We start from the raw sequence: 14048 nt of genomic DNA on the forward strand, positions 1-14048 counted from the left end.
AAAAAATGCTGTATTATTTGAAAAAAGTGCATATAAAAGGTACTTAAATTCGCTTATACGTCCAGCTGAATACAGCTAGATCTTAACCGGCCAAAGCTCAGGTTTTAAGCAGAAAATATTCCAAAATGTACCACTTAAATAGGCAGTAACAGAATTTCAATGAAAGAGACTACCCCCGACTGCAATTACTGTCTGTGGTCTAGTGTAGGGTTGGGTTTTGTTAACTGTATGTGTGTGCTTTAATTGCTTTGTTTGTGTATAGTTTCGTAGGGTATGTGTGCAATAGTTATGGTTCTTAGGATTAGGGTGCGGGTTAAGGTAAGTAGATAGTTAGTAATGTATGTATGGTTTAGTGTGGGGTTGAGTTTTGTTAACTGTATGTTTGTGTTTTATGTTTCTCGGAACAGCTGATTTTTTCCCCTGGGAAAAAATTAGCTATTCTGAGCATTCGATGTTTTCAATATTCAAAATTCCAATTTCAAACATGTGGTGTTTGATATTATAGCAATAACCCACGCCTGGGTGTGGGTAATGCGGGATTTAACCACGGTTGGCGTGGTTTGGTCCCGAGGCAAAGCCGAGGACCAAACAAAGACAACTGTGGGTAAAACCCGCATTACCCACACCCAGAAGTGGGTTATTGCTATTATACTAAGACATTATTTAAGAAAAGAAACAATTACTTTTCTTAAATAATGGCATTGTATAATGCCTCTTTGCTGCCCTTCCGCAGCTGTCTGGCATCCGCGGTAGTTCTGATGTACCGCATGCCTACGAGTACATCAGAGCTGTGGCCAAAACAACGGAGAAAGCAAGATCTCCGTTGCTTTTTGTTTGCTATGTTAATGGGTTTAATATAAGCGAGACAGCTTTAAAATAAGCAACGGAGATGTCCGTTGCTTATTTTAAAGCTGTCTCGCCATGTTAAACCCATTTAACATAGCGAACAGTAAAAGCGGAGATCTTGCTTTCTCCGTTGCTTTTTAACCTGTCTCGCTATGTTAAATGGGTTTAACATAGCGAGAGCTTTAAAATAAGCAACGGAGATCTCTGTTGCTTATTTTAGCTGTCTCGCTATGTTAAACCCATTTAACATAGCGAGACAGGTTTAAAAAGCAACGGAGAAAGCAAGATCTCCGCTGTTTATTGTGTCGCTATGTTAAAGGAGTTTAACATAGCGAGACAGCTTTAAAAAAAGCAACGGAGATCTCCGCTTTTTTTATTCTGTGTCGCTATGTTAAACTCTTTTAACATAGCGAGACAGTGTTTTAAAAAAAGACTTATACTAATGGAAAAAGTCCGGGCGACCGGACCTTTTTCCATTAGTATAAGTCGATTTACAACGTGCATGCTGGCCAATCAGTGTGCACGTTTTGGAATATTAATAGGGGGTCATGGTATAATTTTGAATTTCGAATATATTATATAGACCCGCAAAAAGCATATGAGCACAAGACTGTATACATTACAAAGAATTGCTATGTTCCTCATGTAGTTGCAGGACTTTATACACTTTCTCATGCATTTTGCAAATAAAGGTTGCATTCGGCTGGGCAGATGGTCTTAGTCTCCAGTATCTGATTGGTGGGACAAAACTTCACAGCCTGCATTTGAAGTTAACATGTTGTTTCTGTGGTACTATACCTCCCTATGGGCTTATCCCAGTTATGAAGTGCTGTTGGACAGTCCCACAGTGCCGTTTGCTATGTTTGTTTTTAATCGGTCTTTGATTCCTGCTTTGTTCTGTTCAGGGTTGCAAGGGGAGCTAAAACTTATTCTGGCAGGTAGTGGACACAAAGCAGAAACCATTCCTGGACAGGTGCATGTTCATCATAGAGTAAACACATTGTAACCATATACATACCTGTCTACCTGCATGTAGGTATGTATGTGGATACACACAGTCACCACATACAAACCTTTGTGCAGATTCGAAGATCATCAGTTCACCTAACGGCATGTCTGAGAAAACCGCTGCATCCAGCAAAAACTCAGCAATACAGAATGAGGACATAGAGATTCCACACAGAGTGCGTCCCTGCTAGGAACAAGACTGGATAAGGAAGAGCTAAGAACTCTACACCATTTTGCAGTGGTGTTACTGTTTCTCGGATAACTTGTTCATAGGTTCATAGATTTTTATAGTTTCATAGATAGGTACTAGGCTATCGGTCCTGGGGCCTATACAAGCCCAGCCAAAAAGGTACCCTGGCTTTTGCCACTCAAGAAAATGATTTTCCTGTGCCACTGTCGAGCAGAGCCACAGAGGTGATCCCCGGGGTGAATTTCCTATTTCCCATCTAATCATCAAGATTTTTATAGGTTCATAGGTAGGTATTATTCCTTTACGCTATGCAGTATTCTTCATCTAATCCACATTGTAAATTTTTGTATTTGAATATTTGCTGCTGTTTGAATGGGATCTGCTGCATTGTCCATAAAGTTGTTTTTTTATCAGTAATCAGCTAAAGTAACTTGCATCATGCAAATAGCATTTGTGTTTGACACATTTTTAGTAACGTTACAGTGTATATGTAGGGAAGACAGAAAGAAAAAACGCACAAGACTGTGCACTCTTAGTGGTGTCTAGACAGTGTAGGGTGACTTTAAGCTATGGCAAGCTTTATGAAAAACCTAAGCAGACCAGAGGTGCAACTTTGTTTTGGCTCACCTGGTTAACAGAAGATGCTTCTTTCTTCTGGTGCTGGAGTTTTAGAATTATGACTGCATTTTAATTGTTACACAAAGACCCTTGCCATTCAGACTGCTGTGTGATTTTCAGGTAATCATAGTACACAGTTATTGCACAGCAAAGTTCATAGTGTCTAGTACGTTAAAGGTATGATTTTTTTCGAAGTGAGATTTTTGTTGTTGTGTGCATAGGTTTCTCCTCAATTTCTAATACTATGTCATGGGAAAATGAAAACTCTTATCAAATGAAACCGTGGTAGATGCTACATCTGCAGGAAATCCTGTACCTTTAGGCTTGGTTAAAAGATTATTTATCTGAAAGCACCTTATAGAGTGATAAAATTAAACTGACTGTATAGACTTTTTTAAAACTGCAGCATCTTGTTTTTAAATAATATAATGTTCGTCATTTGACCCAATAAACTTTAAAACTACAAAATGTGCATTTAAGATGCAATACTGTGAAAGATTTGCATAGGAGAACTAAAAGTTTCTCAAAGTCTTTTTCGCTAGCTCTTTGCATATTTATAATTTAGCAATTATCCACAACTGTCTGTGGGTGTATCAGGATTTACCCATGCTTGGCTGCAGGTATGAGTGTGCACGAGAGTATGTAGTGTGGAAGATGTAGCATGACAGGGCTAGCCACCCAGTGGTGTAAACCTTGGCTCTAGATGATTGCCACTGTGGCACCCCGGCCCCATGTACAAAAATGAGAAAAGGAGGTTGTGGATGGATGGAAGAATGGTAGGTGTGGTTTGATCATGAAGATGAAGCCCAAGTGGTCAAACAAGAGCAATTGTGGGTAAATCCTGATATACCCCCACACAGGAGTGAATTATTGCTATTATAACAATGATATTATTTGAGAAAAAAATTGCTTACCTTTCTTAAATAATGTCTTTGTATAATGGCACTTCAGTCTTCTTCATTGTCTTCTGAATGCTGATATACTGCACATGGAATTTATATTCCCACAGTTCCACAGTACATCAGTGGAGTGCAGGAAAAGCTTTAGAGTAAAGAGAACGTACAGTTGTATAAAATGTTACCATAACAGTAGATGTTTTTGCCTTCACCGCTGCAGTATTCAATAACTTATGGAATCCCTGCCGTAGAAGCTTGTTGTCTGGCCAGTCTACCAAAGCCTACCGTTGCTTTAAGGTATGCTGAACATCACCGAAATGCTCCTCGCCTAGCGTAGAGCATAAAGGTGATGTTCAGGCGTACCATCCTCGGAAATGATTGCCCCAGTAGAACAGCAGTCCAAGGAAAACCAAAGAGAACCTGCATATCCAGGAAGGAAAAAAGACTAGGGGGGATGGAGGGAGAGAGTGAATACTGCAGCTGTGAAAGCAAGGACATCTACCATTATGGTAAGATTTTACACAACTCTACTATGTCCTTGCATTCACTGCTGCAGTATCTCTGCCTGAGCCCTTGAAAAAAGCACCAGAAGGAGCCACAGATCTAGTAGGGTGAGCCTTTACAGAAGAACAAAGGCTCTCACAATGAAAAGTGTAACAAAAAGAAATAGCCTTTGAAATCCAACAAGAAATAGTTTGCTTGGAAACAGACAATCCTAAAGGCCTAGGATGAAAGATTTTCTGATAGCTTTAGTCTTATCCAAATAAAATCCGAGCTGTCTATGCATGTCTAAGGTATGCAGCACCCTCTCACTGTTGGATTGTAGAGAGGGGGAAAAAGTAGGCTAAGTGACAACTCATTAACCATTGGGCATAAAAGAATGATTAGTACGCAAGAACACCCTGTCCTCATGAAATATCAAAAAAGGCGGACAGACCATAAGGGCTTGCAACTCAGACACCCATCTGACAGAAGTAAGAGCTAACAAAAGAACTATGTTCCAAGAACAATGTTACAAGGAAGGTGCCTGAGTCAATTTCTCCAAAATGAACTTAAGATCCCAGGGAGGAGGGACAGTGGGAGGTCTTATATTAAGGATTCTATTAAGAAATTGCTTAGCCTCGAATCTAGAAGCTAGCAGAGGGGTTAAAGGCAGACAAGCAGAAAGAGCCAATAAGTGGGCATTAGTGGAATAATTAGGCCAAACCAGCATTGAGCAACTCGCACAAATAAGAGAGAACAAAAGGAATATCCACAGTAAGTGGGTCCAGGTCATGAGAAAGATACCAAATAGAAAACCAGAAGTAGAATTTCCTAGTAGTTGGTTTCCTGGCCTCCTGTAGGACCTGCAGCACGTCCTCAGAAAAAAAGGTGTCTTTGAGGAATCAAAACCCTGTTGCCCACAGTGTCAGTTGAAGCTGAACATGTGGGGATGGATGAGAGATCCCATGAATGTGTAAGTAGATTCACGCTGTGAGGTAACTTGTGGTGATTGCCCTTGGCTAGATGGAGTAGTAGTGGGAACCAGTGCTATCACTACCAAAAGGGAGTTACCAACAAGATTTTGGGAGCATCCTGTTGTACCTTGAACAGAACTCTTGGTATGAGAGGAAGGGGAGGGAATGTATTAAGAAGCATCTCCTTCCAAGAAAATGAGAGGGCATCCATCTTCTAATCCAGAGGATTTGGGACTTTGGCACAAAACAGTGGAAGTTGTCTGTTGGTGGGGAGGCAAAGAGATCTACTTGAGGAGTACCCCACTGGTGACCAAATGTCCAGAAATACATCCCTTGTGAAGCATCCATTCATGGGATTGCATGAAGGACCTGCTCAGTGTGTCTGCCACAATGTTCTGATGTGAAGGAATATAAACTGCCTGAAGAGTCGCATGATACTTGACCGCCAGATCCCATACCAGAAGTGCCAGCCGGCAAAGAATGCAAGATCTTGCCCCCCCCCCCCCCCCCACCGTTTGTTGACATACCACACAACTGTGGTATTGTCTCTGAATACCTTGACAGCCCCTGGAGGGAAAAGAGAATGAAAGGCCTGAAGAGTCAGCATAACAACTCTCATCTCTTTGATGTTGATGTGCACCTGCTCCTTCTGCTGATGAGGCGACCACACTCCCTGAACCTTCAGGGAGCCAAACGTTGCTCTCTATGCCACATCTAAATTATCTGTTAACAGATCCTGAGAGGGAAGAGGAGGATGAAAATGGAGCCCTGGATTCAGAGACAACTGCTTAATCCACCATAGAAGTTCCTTCTTGAGACAAGGGAGAAGAGGAACTGCAAAGTCTAGAGGATGTGCATGTTGAAGCCACACCAACTTCAGAAACCACTGGAACTTCCTCATGTAGAGTTTGGCCAGAGGGAGCATAGGAATGGTGGAACCATGAAACCTAGAGCTCTCAAACTCCCTGTCTGTAATGGAGGCCAGGGGAAGAAAAGTTTAATGCAAGAAATGAGAGTTAAGGCCTTTGGCAGAGGCAGGGATGCTAGCATTGGCACCGTCTGAATCTTGCAACCTAGGAAGACATAATCCTGAGAAGGAGTCGGGGAAGACTTTTTGAAGTTTATTATGAACCTCAGGCTTTGAAGAAGAGAAACTGTAAAAGAAAGATTTTGCAAAAGGACCTCTGGAGAGTATGCCTAAATCAGCAGGTCATCCAAGTAAGTAAGGAAATATTTGGTTCTCTCTTGAAGCCTGAAAAAAGCAATCACAGGAGCAGAGTATTTGGTGCACACCCTTCGGGGAGTAGAAAGGCCAAAGGGCAAATCACAGAACTGAAAATGCCAGGAAGCAACAGAGAAATGCAAAAGCTTCCTGAAAAGAGGATGTATCGGAATATCGAGATAAGCATCCTTGAGATCCAGAGACACCAGAAAGGCCTGAGGGAGCAAGAGAAGTAAAAGGGTCTGAAGGGACAACATTGGAAAGGAATGCACCTTCAGAAAAGTGTTTAGATAAGAGAAGTCTAGAATCGGTCTCCAAGTACCCTCTTTTCTGGGCACTGGAAGCATTCTTGAATAAAACCCCTTCCCCCTTTGGGACACAGGCACCTCTTGAATAGTAACCTGAGACAAGAGATCTCAAACAACCTCTGGGAAAAAAAGGAAGTTGTTCCCGAGGAGGCTGAGGAATGCTCATAAAAGGAGGATGGGAAATCCAAACTATGAAGTACCTTTGACGAATGACTGACAGAACCCAATAATCCTGGGTGATTTGAAGCTAAATAGGAAGATAGAGAGAGAGAGAGAGAGAGAGAGAGAGAGGTGAAGAGAATGAGGAATGTGGCTGAGAACAGGCAGATAGTCAGACAGCCCCTGGTTTGTCAAGAAAGGAAGGCTTTTGAATCCCTACAGTGTGAGTGCATTAGGAGCCCATTTACCACCATTTTTACATTTAGCAGGAGGGTGAGATTACCTACAAAGGTTGGCTTAGAAGGGTAGTTTCTGTGAAATTTAGGCACAGGAGAAGCAAAGACATGTTTAAGCTTCTGTATGGCCTTCCCCTTGTCCTGAAGATACTTAAACCAGCAGCCACTTCCCCAAACAAGCTTTATTATCCAGAGGAACATCCATTAACTTAGCCTTAGTATCACTGGGTAAAGGTTGAAGCCTAAGACAAGAATACCTCCTCAGTACTGAACCAAAAGCAGCAGCCCTAGAAGAGGCATCCGCTGCATCATAACTACATCTGATAGAATGTCAAACTACTTGAGAAGAAGTCTCTAGCATGGAAAGAGCAGAAGATTTACTCTTGAGTCTGGAAGTTCAGAAAAAAAATGACAAGCCTGAGAAAGAAGAGCCAGCACATACTTAGATATATGGGTTTGATAATTAACTGCCCTAAAAGCTAGGGTAGCCGAAGTATAAACCTTATTATCCAGCCTGTCCATGGTTCTGCTGTCCTTGTCAGAAGGCAGTGACTTGGACAAAAGAAGCAACTGAGGCAGCTTATCAGAGGCTACAGACACCACAGAGGGGTCAGCAGCAGGACATCTGAACAAAAAGGAACAATCCTCAGGCCCCCTATAAAACCTGTCAGACATCTTGGGTACAGGCAGCAAAGAATCAGGTGCTTTAGAGGCATTGGAAAAAAACATCCAGTAAAGCAGCCAAGACGAGAGGAATAGCCACAGGTTTAGGAGATTCCATTTGTAGTAACTCTCTTATGGATATCTAAAACCTGGGCACAATCCCACTTAAAAAATTCCATCATCCTAGAGATTGTGTCCCCAAAGGAAATTTCATCAGAAGGAGTATCTAGACTATTAGATGCCTCCTTCTCAGACTCGTAGTCTAAAGGAGAAGGAATCTGGGTAGAATAAGCAAGGGATTCTTCATCAGAACCCAGCTCTTCCTCAGAAGAATTCAATTCCCTGGGCCTTTTTAAGTGTAGAAGAGGGCCAAGGAGGAACAGGAACCAAACCCCCCTTGAGGAGGCCTTAATGACAGTAAAGCATTAAATAATCCCCGAGTAAAGGCCTGCCACTCACTTTGTAGATCCCTAGGAGCAGAAAAAACATGTTTAGTTTTCTTTTTTAAGGGAACGTTCATCCTAGAGAACTGAGAAGGCTATGACACAGGATGGCACTCCCCAACCGTAATAGGAGCTTTTTCGCTAAGAAGAACCTGTGGAACTCTTTAGACCCCTTGGAAACAATCAATCATGGTTCCCCCCCGAACGTCCGAAATGGACGCCTGCAAAGCCTCGTTGGACACAAAAAAATTCAAGAAAAAGAACAATACCCCCAACTGGGTACTTATCTGCAACAGTGAGGACTTCAGCAAACAGGAATAATCACCAGAATACAAACATACTGAAAAAAATTGCAGAAAATGGATGGAGGCAAACAGACTGGTTAAAAACAACATTCACACTGGTGGCAAAGAAGTTCTGAGGATGGTACGCCTGAACATCACCTTTATGTCCTACGCTACTTGAGGAATTTTTGGGTGACGTTCAGCATACCTTAAAACAATGATAGGCTTTGGTAGACTGGCCGGACGACAGTCTTCCATGGCAGGGAATCCGGTAAGTTATGAATACTGCAGCAGTGAATGTAAGGACATTCTCTGTTACCATTTTTTTGTTTAACTTAAGAGATTTTATGAGGGACAGCACAAAAATACAGGTAAAATCCTGTAGGTTTCTGTTTCTTTAGTTTTGCAGAACATACTGGATTTTTCTCATATTTTCCTCTGTTCCTCTATATGCCAATAGAAAGTCTGGCAGCTCAGTGGTACTTCAGTGAACACACTATGTGAAGTTGTTAGTCTCGCCGATTATTCTCATTGATGGGTTGAAGCCGATCCTCAGCTCCGACACGGCCGATAGCAAGCTCAAGGTTTGCCAGTAGCTCGAGACCAGCCCATTATCCCACCATACACTGCTAGAATGACCTCAGATCTAGTTTGCCGTGGCAAGAGAGATCTCGGTGAGCCAGATAGCTCGGACCATTTTAGAAACAGAATTAACAGCAGGTTTTTAAAAAGTTTCCTTTTTGATATATTTATGTAGTGTGTGTTAGTTCCATTATTTTTAGATAGTTTAGACAGTTTAGATGGTTTAAATTGATTTAAATTAGGGACTTGTTGGCTTTTTAGTTTGTGTGGGCCTTTAGCCCCTTTTCCTGCTATTAATCCTTTTAGTAGTTAGTCCCATATTTGTATTATATTTTTATTTATATATATATCTATATATCTATATATCTATATATATATATATATATATATATATATATATATATATATATATTACTGTTGTAGATAGTGCCCAAGTTGGGCTTAGTTGTTTGTGAATCTATTTACTGCTTTTCTCTCAGTATGTCAGAGGATAGGGAGAAATCCCATCCCAAATTGGGTTTTAAAAAATGCCCAGATTGTGGGCAGAAAATGTCCATCATTGACGGACATATTCAATGTGTCTACTGCTTGGGGGCCAAGCACCTCCAAGACACCTGTAGCATTTGTCACTCCTTCTCTTCAAGAGTCCTCTTGGAGAGAAGGAGGAAACTTATAGACAGAGGATTGCTACAGCAGTCTTTTTCAGAGGTTTTGAATAGCCATGAAGGTGCTAGTACGTCTTCCAAATCTTCAAAATCCAAGTCTTCAGATAAGGTATCCAAAAAGGCGAAAATTTCAGAAGGAAGGTCATCGGTTCCACAGTCATCGGAGCTGAGTGTACCTTTAATTCGGAGCCAGCTCTCAGTGTTGGAGCCGGTCTCCGAAGTTCCTTCTTCACCTCTGCTCCAGTCAGCACCTTCAGTGCATTCAGCTAAGTCTTCAGTCAGCCTTTCGGGTTTGGACATGAATCGGCTAGTGCAGAAGCTTTTACAGGCACCAGGACTTGCCAAATTGTTGTCGGTGCCGAAGACCATGGAACCGAACTTGTCTACTTCTCCGGGCTGTACTGGACTCTCGGAGCCGAGGGAAGTCGAACCGATGGTGGTCGGACCCTTGGAGCCGATATCCTCTCTGGGGTTATCGGCTCCATCTACTCGGATGTCCTCGGCGCCGACCGAGGGCTCTAGGAGCCGACGCTCTCCAGTTGGGTCCGGGGAGGATAGTCGCACCGACTTGTCGGTGCAGACTCTCCCTCTCGGGGCTTTGGCTCGGATGAGCTCGACTCCTACCTCAGGCTCGGAGCCCAGGGTTTTGGTGCGGGAGGATCGGATGGTACTCTTGTGTCCGTCCACTCCTCCTCGTCGGAGCCATGGTTCCGTCGATGCTATGAGGAAAATTTTGTCTCCAAAGACAACATCAGCATCAGTTCAGCTTTCCCTCTCCCCTCAAGCTCCTGTGTCTATTTCTGCATCTACCGACCCCTCTAAGCGTAGAGACTCTGAGCCTCAAGTACCCCCACAGTGTGTCCCCTGCTCTTCTGAGACCTCCCCAGACCCCCCCCCCACTGAGGAGGTGCCCAGAAAAGACTGTGCAAGAGGAGCCAGTTAGACTCCCCACAGGAGTCTTTGACATCTGACACGGACTTAGATGAGTCAGAAGGGTCCCCTCGGTCCCCCCTCTGAGGATATCTCTTTTGCAGAGATACTAGAGATCCTTAGTTAGAGGGGCGACTGGCAGTCCAAGACCCCTACTGAGGATGAGTATGTGCTCTTGAAGGCTTTTGGGTCTCAATCTTCCACTTCTTGGGTGTCTCCGCCTTACGGCGAGCTCAGGGATCTGATCTCTCGTAAGGCGTGGGAGTCACCGGAGGCCATGGAACCTGTCCCTCGTAGACCCAATAAATTCATATCTGCCCCAGTCCATAAACCTTTTTTGACAAAATGAGTATCTGTGGATGCCATGGTGGTGGCTGCAGCCACCAAAAAGGAAGTATCTGAGATATCCTGTTCTATCCATCCCCCTAACAGAGATTCTAAGGTTATGGATAGATATGGGAAGCGCATGTTTAGTTCAATGAATTTTTCTCTGCGATCACTGAACTACTTGACCCATTTTAGAAGACTACAGAGAGATCTCCTGAAAGAGCTAGGAGATACTCTCCAAGGTACAGTAGTGGCAGCAGTGGCCGACAAAGTCAAAGCCCAGCTTGCTACCTTTAACTCAGTAGTCTCATATCCTATGCAGCTGATGGTTCGAGTAGAACCACTAGTTCGGGCATTGCTCTTCACAGACAAGCCTAGATGCATCTCTGTTCCTTCGCGGAACCCTTCAAGTCTTCTTTTATTAATACCCCATTTGATGGCTCATCACTGTTTGGGCCCAAAGTAAAGGAAACTTTAACCAGGTGTGAACAGGAAGGCAAGACTTTATCTGAAGGAAACCTTAACCAGGTGTGAACAGGAAGGCAAGACTTTATCTGCCGTTGGGGTCCACTTTTCCACTCCTACTCGGCCCTACCCCAAGGACCCGGGGGGGGGAAATGTGGTTCCGAAAAACTCAAGCAGCCTTTCACGACACACGTGGTGAAACCCCCTCTAGAGGCAGAGGAGGGGGTTATAACGGAAGACGCCGCCCCCGTGACAGGGGTCAGTTCTCCGGTCAATCCTACCAGCGCTCCTGAAAGGGGGCCTGACTGTTCGGCTCTGGAGGCAGTCGGGGGTCACTTGTCTTTGTACCCAGAAGCCTGGATAAACATAACATCAGATACTTGGGTACAAAGCATAATTTCCAGAGGATATTTCATACCGTTCTTTACCCCTCCCATTCCTATCAAAAAATTCTCAGATGTTCCACCCAATCTCAGGGAACAAGCAATCGTAGAGGTCCACAGATTGCTAGAAAAAAGTCATCCAACCAGGCCCAGCAGACCAAGTCGGATTTGGAACTTACTCGAGATTCTTTTTGGTACCAAAGAAAACAGGGGACTGGAGACCTATCTTGGACCTCAACAGACTCAACAAGTTCGTAAAGAAAAAGAAGTTCCGAATGGTCACGCTTCAGTCCATTCTTCCCTTTTTAGGGAAAGGCGATTGGATGTGCTCCATAGATCTCAAGGTCGCGTACTATCACATAAAGATGGACAGACGCTCCAGAGATCATCTACGCTTCCGGCTGGGAGCCAATCATTACCAGTTTCGAGCCCTGCCCTTTGGTCTCACTTCAGCCCCCAGAGTGTTCACCAAATGCATGGCAGTGGTCACGGCTCACCTGAGGCGTCTGGGATTTCAGGTGTTTCCTTACTTAGATGATTGGCTCCTCACCGCTACCACCAGGCATCAATTGACTCGGGCAACACAATACACTCTGACACTCTGCCATCAATTAGGCATTACGATCAGCTTCGAAAAGTCTGCCTTATCACCATCTCAGCATACCGTTTTTATAGGAGCAGAGTTAGATACCTCAACCACCAATCTACGTCACCCTATCGAAAGAGTCTCTCTTCTTCGCCAAAACGTCAGCTCACTGGTGTCAAAGATCAAAGCTACAGCAGCGGAGGTATTGAAAATAATAGGTTTGATGGCGGCAGCAATCCTGGCTATACCACTCGCAAGGATGCATATGCGAATCCTTCAATGGCTTCTCTTCACTCAGTGGTCTTACCAGAAACTACCAATGCACCACATGATTCTTATCACGGATTCTTGCAGGAGAGACCTTCGGTGGTGGTTGACATCTCTTCATGTTACAGTAGGGAGACCCTTTGCACCCCCCCCAGTAGCCACTGTGACCACGGACGCTTCCCTGATAGAGTGTGGGGGGGGGGGGCATTTTCATTGAAAGACTGCCCAAGGCACATGGACAGATCAAGAATCACATCTGCACATCAATGGTCTAGAGCTGAGAGCGGTACTTCTGACGTTGCAGTACTTTCAGGACTCTGTCCCTCTAGGGACTATTGCAATTCAGACCGACAACATGTCAGTAGTCTGGTACTTGAACAAGCAGGGCGGAACCAAGTCTTACCCCCTTTGTCGAGAAGCCCTTAGGGTTTGGCAATGGGCTGTGCTGTCACAGCGTTTTATGTTAGCAAAGCACATCCCGGGGAAGTCCAACGTCATAGCAGACAAGCTAAGCAGGGCAATATTACTCCCTCATGAGTGGTCTCTCAATCAACAGGTTGCGGAGTTGATTTTCCACAAATGGGGCCAGCCTTGCTGCGACCTTTTTGCCAGCCACATCAATTCAAAATGCAGAAGCTACTTTGCCCTGATACCAGCTCCCAGTCATCCCCCGAGAGTTGCACTTTTACACAATTGGCCCCCGGGTCTCCTCTATGCATTTCCACCCTTCCCATTAATACCCAGATTTCTACAGAAAGCAAAATCGCTGGGAAGGAAAGTAATACTCATAGCCCCCTACTGGCCTCGACAGATTTGGTTTCTGTTTCTCCACCATCATCTGTTGGAGGATCCATGGATCCTGGACCCAGTTCTGGACCTTCTGACGCACCCGTCGGGGGACCTTCATCCTTCTCTACAGTCCCTAAAACTGACTGCTTGGCTAATCCACTTCCCCTAATTGCCAGGCTTCATTCAATTTCAGAAGATGCAAGACAGATTCTCTTGTCCTCTCACAAGCCATCTACCAGGAAATTATATGGCAGCAAATGGAAAAGGTTCTCAATTTGGGCCAACACGCAGAACATTGACCCTTTTCGAGCTCCGCTATCTTCGATTTTGTAATTTTTGACAAAAATTTTTAAGGAAGGGGCAGCAGCTGCTACAGTTCGAGTTCAGTTAGCTGCTATCTCATATTTTCACCTTGGTCTTGATGGCTCAAATATTATGAGCCATAAATTATCCAAAACCTTCCTTAAAGGCGTTCTTCATATGAGACCTCCGATCAAAATTCCCTTTTCTCCCTGGAATTTAAATCTTATGCTCTCTCAACTTATTCTTCCTCCCTTTGAACCAGCTTTTTCTTGTGCTTTAAAATTCTTATCGTGGAAAAAAAATGTTCTTGTGGCCATTACGTCTGCCCGCAGAGTGTCAGAACTTCAAGCATTATCAATCAGACCACCCTACATGATCTTCCATGCTGATAGAGTATCTCTCAGAACGAACCCCTGATTTT

At 43.9% G+C, this 14048-nt stretch overlaps 1 protein-coding gene across 2 annotated transcripts in view; it reads left to right on the top strand.

Moving 5' to 3' along the window:
* Positions 1–14048, top strand: part of CDC42BPA (CDC42 binding protein kinase alpha) — a 3351611-nt gene that overhangs the window by 68871 nt on the left and 3268692 nt on the right. The gene's annotated exons all lie outside the window — the stretch shown is intronic.

This window comes from Protopterus annectens, chromosome 1.part2, assembly GCF_019279795.1.
Source record: "Protopterus annectens isolate FY-2018-M chromosome 1.part2, PAN1.0, whole genome shotgun sequence".
NCBI lineage: Eukaryota > Metazoa > Chordata > Ceratodontiformes > Protopteridae > Protopterus > Protopterus annectens.